This window comes from Triticum dicoccoides, chromosome 5B, assembly GCF_002162155.2.
Source record: "Triticum dicoccoides isolate Atlit2015 ecotype Zavitan chromosome 5B, WEW_v2.0, whole genome shotgun sequence".
NCBI lineage: Eukaryota > Viridiplantae > Streptophyta > Magnoliopsida > Poales > Poaceae > Triticum > Triticum dicoccoides.
Window position 1 is genome coordinate 30,400,336 of NC_041389.1, and position 6,004 is coordinate 30,406,339.

Below are 6,004 nucleotides of genomic sequence, written 5' to 3' on the forward strand. Positions count from 1 at the left end.
GGAATCTGCCCCCTAGCCTCGATATGTTCATTAAACACATATTTTATTGGGGGCATACCAAGAAAGCCTTCTACATATATACATCACCAAAAAAACTTGTGCTCAATCGAACCCAATATGGCTCGCAAAGGGTTCTTGTTGCGAGCCCCAACAACAACGTGCGAGAGCGAGGCCCTGAGCGGGCCGCCTACTCGCAATACTTTATGTGTATCACTATACCCGATGACAACCCCCAATCGTTGCCACCCCATTACAATACCCGCCTTACTTAGCCAACACATGGTTTTCTCCTCCCTCCCCTCATATAGCTCCACATTCTTTGATTTAGAGCACGAAGCTTGATCCAGAGTGTTTCTCTGCTGCCCCATCAGATCTGCAAGAGGAATAAATAGGAGCGCGGGAGACAAGTGTTTGGCAATCAGTAACTTTTCTCTTGATGGAGAACCAATATATCAATCCTTAGAGTTAACACCCCTAGACCCCGTCAAACAACATTGCAATACAAATAAAAACCTATCTGTGCCCCCAACGGTTCTAGCGAGGCTGTCAATCTCACTAAGATTTATCTAGCTGCAACAAGTTATGACATATACTAAGAACAATCTATTTATATATTTTTGCATTAATTAATAACTGGAAATAAAAGAACATGTAATGAGTTTTGGAGATTTTACTTATATGAAAAAGTGAACGATGACTGATAGAATTGTGCTCCACTAAGTTCTTCAAGTGCAAGCACCCTGTTCCACCTTGTTTACAACTTAATATGCTCGGTCCGTATTCCCTCCAGGGTTCCTTCTAGGCGGCCCAAATTTGGGTAAAATCTTATCCAACTCGATATGTTGGTGCTCTTTCTTCCATATTTAATTGAAAGGAGCCTTAGGAACCCCATATTTTACTGCCTTGCTTCATTCTTTCTTTTGAGAATCATCGGGGGAGGAGTTCCTTCACCTGAATATATTACTCAGAGTGGCAAAATGCTAGAGGAGTGATCCAGTTTATAAGGAAAACCAAATCGAAAACCTTAACAAATTGACCCATTTATAAGGAAACCCGGGCCAAAAACCATACAAGGCACGACCAAGCTAGTGGACATAAGACCATCACCACGAGAGACACAAGTAGATGTGGGGTGTCGTCGGGAGATCACAATACCAAGATTTTGCAAACGGCTGAACGCATCGGCAAGCATACCGGCCCCCATGGCACAACTCAGGAGCATCCACAATCAACGAGTGGCATCCCAGATACAAACCTTGACTGGGGCTCCGCCACAGGAAATCAAGACGATAGCAAGTTTGAGAGGCATCTTGCGCCGACCTTGAGCAAAGATGAGCTGAGACAACACCAAGAGCACAAAGCTCGCTGCAACACAATGGAAACCATGAGAGGGTCTTGAGCAACCATTACCAACTAAGCCGCACGATAACACCACCACTGTAGACGAAGAGCTCCAATCAACCGAGACCATCCATGGTGCCTCAAGGCTATTCACGCAGCCGAAGGGCAACGAGAGACCGAGTCCACACCCGGACGAAGAGTCACACGCAGCCGAGGCTACATCACAACAACAGCACCACCGGCGAAGCCGAAGGGCATCAAGGAGCCGAATCTACACCCGGATCGCTTCACCGTGCACACCAGCGCAAGCCGGCCGTGCCACCACCACCACATCACACACCACTGTCGACCCCAGTCGGCCGCACAAACACACCACCAGCCGCACCACCACCACCGACCACCAACCTCAAGCCAGCCACACACCACCCAGACATCAGGCAAGCAACATGGAGCAACGTCTCTGAAGACAGGCACCACCAAGGTGGTAACGACCTTGTGGACGCCGCTGTTGTCCGATCCAGGAGCTGGATCTAAGGCTTTCACCTAGAGAACGAATAGAGTAGGCGAGGGAACCAATGCATCACCCAACGGCACCTCCAGGGAGGGATCCGATGCTGCAGTGCGTCGCTACCGCCGATGCCGACCGAAGCCGACATAGGGCTTTCGCCCATAGCATCACCCTCGTCACCCTTTTGCTAAGCCACGTTGCTGCTGGGACCGGAGCCACCACCACAAGGAGGGGAACCTCCTCCTGCTACGGCGTCCGAGCGCCTGCCGGTCTAACACCAGACCGCCGAAGCAGCCAACAGGGGTGGAACCGAGCAAGGCGCGTCAGGGAGTGCGAGATCCGCGGGAGGAGGTGAGCAGAGGACGCACCTTGCCGCCCCCGACTTGGATCTGGCAGGAAAGAGAGAAATGGGCCTGGCCCCACCGCCACGCCACCCGAGCGGCCCGCAGACGGCTCGACCACCACGCGCGACGCCAGGGAATGCAACCCTGACGCCCACATATAATACTTAACTAGTTGAATCCCACATATAATATATGCGTTACGTGACATAAAAATCATACTGTCTAAACATCTTCCGAATACAAATCTACCGATGGTCAAACTTATTTTTTGAAATAGATGATCAACAATAATTTTGATGGCACAGAACACATATTTTATTGGTCAAATTGACGATCAAACTTAATTCTTGAAATATGTGTACACATTATAAATTGGATTGAAAGAAGTATACCCTTTCATTGAGTGTTTTGAAAAATGCATGTGGGTAGTCATGCATAAATGCTGACTCCACACGAATACAGAGTACTCCTCACAATTCGTAGTGCAATGGGTTAGAACGAAGAAAAGAAAAAAAATATAATAATCAGTATAACAAGTCGACTGAAAGGGAAAACATGACTGGTAAACTAAACATTACTACTACTAGCAATATATGTTTGTCAAAAGGGGGCATTTACAGGGTACACAATCTGTTGATGGATGCACGGTCATTCCATTCTAAGCTCATGTATGATAAGCTAGGAGTAGATTTTTGGAATCCAGGTGATGGCTACTTGTAGTACTTGCTACAGCAACCAATACTGATCATGTCTGCTTGCCTCACCAATTTATAGTCGCCACTCACTTGCCACTCTTGTAGATCTTACCCAGCTTAGTAGTACTAGTTCCAGACCCCAATGCACTGCTAATACAAATTTTCAATTCTGCTAAAAACAGCATTAATCCGGATTAGTTTCACTCAAATCATGCAAATTAAAAACCAAAAAAAATATGACAAATGAGTTCAGAAAAATAGATACGTTTGAGACGTATCAGTGATCCCACCACTTCAAATTTTCTCAACATGTGTGCTCATCATTAAAATTATTGTAGCGGATAGATTGGTTTACTAGTTTCATCCATCAACTTTCGTCTAATCTATGCATGAGAATCTTTTAAATTACATTACATTTAATTGTGACATGCACGACTTTTCATGTTAAGTTTCTTTTGTTTTTATGTAGAAATTTCTCACGTAATTTAAATCAGAAGGATTGAGTGAGTATTCTACTCAATATTTAAAAACTATTCAATTTCATGGCAACACAAAAGGTATCGTCTACTTTCATAATTTTACATGTAACTCTAGTGACTAGTCCAACCTGAAAGCTAATGGTGGAGCTTGGATTGACTGCCCCAATTAAGCTTCCTGGTTGTTTTGATGCCACACCTGAGTATTGTGTCTTTCGTTCACAGAATAGTAAAAAATGTAGGAATAGTAAATAAACATAACTAAAATGTCCTGTCCATTGGAATTCTACAGAATTTGAGTTTGTTTGATTGCATCATAAGAAATACAAAGATTTTTTTTCAAAAAGTTTGTGTGGATGTTAGATTTTCTATGAAATGTAGTATAAATATTTCCTTAGAAAAAACTCCTATAGAATATAGTCCTACAAATCAAATGATTAATGTAGAATTTTTTCCTAGGGATTCCAATCCTCCAAAATCCAATGCAAATCTCTTGAATTGAAGAGGTCGTAAGGTTTAACTTCAATCATCAATTAGACCAATAATATATGAGTCATGTGACATAAAAATCACACCTTTGTTTCTTGCCTTGGGGCGAACATGGCTACTAGGGTTTCTGGCCCCCGCCGGAAGGGGCAGAGCCACGTTTGGGCCAAGACTCGGGTCCCAGGCTTGCTACAGTTTAGTTACAGTGTCAAATAGTCCACAACATGCTTCAGTCAAGGAAGGAAATTTTCCTAACGCCCCGGGCCCAGCCCCGCCGGCCTGGGTCCAGTCTCCGCCACTGCCCGCCGGTATCGCTGCAGATATATCTCACCTCTTGTAGCCTTAGGTCCACGGGTTGACATGGATCCCGACCCTTGTCGTCGGAAGGGCTCCGTTTTTAAGTGTTTTTGCGAGTTTGGTTAGGGTTCGTGCCTGCTCAGAAACGTGGGACGGCAACAACTCCCTGAAGATGGATTAAGGTTCTCCCCATCGGGTTCCCGTCCTGATGACGCGCCTAGCATCGTAGGGCGTGTGAAGGTGTTTCTCCAGCAGATCTCACGGGGTTCGCTCGGCGGTTGTCTTTGGTGGACTCGATTGGATTCGGTCTTCATTTGTATGCGTCAGTGTGTCTACAGGTTGGATCCTTTCGATCAACAATCCTCTTCGTCAGCGACGATTCCTGTTCTGATGCACTGGTCTTGTGAGGCCTTAGCACAGCACTTTCTCGACTGTCTACTATAACAAGATTTACCCAACTCTCGCGAGGGACGGGGGATGACGGCGGTGTACCTTCGGCTCATTCCAGGGCTTGTAGTTGTCGGTAGATGGTCTACGGATATAAACATAATTTCTAGTACTTCTGGTGTTCCTTATACCGCCTTTATTGTTAATGAATAAATCAAAAAAAAAATCCGCCAAAAAAACCACACCATCTAAACTTCTTCCGAATACAAATCTAATGATGGCCAAACTTAACTTTTGAATAGAATAGTTTGGAACTTACGACATGTGTGATGTGGTTATTTTTTTGAAATAGATGATCAACAATAATTTCGATGGCACACAACAGATATTTTATTGGTCAAACTTAATTTTTGAGATACGTGTACAAGTTATAAATTGGGTTGGAAGAAGTACCGTACCCTTTCGTTTAAGTGCTTTGAAAAAAAAGCATGCGCGGTAGTTATGCATAAATGCTTACTCCCCACGAGATACAAGATACAGAGTTACTACTCCCAATTACAGCACTATAACGATCCATCGCCAAAAAAGTACAACGGGTTACAACGAGTGAATTTTTTTACTACCTCCATTTCAGTTTACAAGTTCTACGCGTATATCTAGGTTACCAATTTTATCACCCTAATATAAACTATATAACACAAAAAATATACCTTTTGAAAGTAGAAACTCCAAAGTTTATGTTGGTCAAATTGACGACCTAGGGATACACGCACGTCCTGTAAACTGAGAGAGAGGTAGTATTGTACTGGTATACCAAGACTGAAAGGGAAAACATGAGTAGCAATATATGTTTGTTCAAAAAAGGGCATTGCATTTACAGGGTACTACTCCCTTCGTCCGGAAATATTCGTCGCATTCCTCCGACAAGTATTTCGGGACGGATGTGGTACTACACAATCTGTTGATGGATGCTGGATGCACAGTTATTCCATTCCCTAGCCCATGTATGATAATCTAGAAGTGGATTTTTGGAATCCAAGTGATGGCTACTTGTAGTACTAGTACTACTACTTGCTACAGCAACCCACACTGTTCATGTCTGCCTGCCTCACCAATTTATAGCCACCCCTCACTTGTCACTCCTGCAGATCTTACCAGCTTAGTACTACTAGTTCCACACCCCAACACACTGCTAATACTATTTTCAAACATTAAAAAACCCTTCTACCTTACTTTTGACAGCATGATTAGTCCAGTGTAATCACCACTTGCAGTGAGCACCCAACCTAATAATTCCATCACCAGGAGTTGAAAGGTCAGGGCTGGGAAAGGGAGTAGTAAATAACAAGACCTCAACTTTTATAGAGATAAAAAAAATGTATTTTTATTAGAAAATAAATATGTTTCTGGCAAAGAGGAAAAGGAAAAATCATTTGGGCTTTGCAGTTTTGTAGTGAAGGAGTAGTAAAA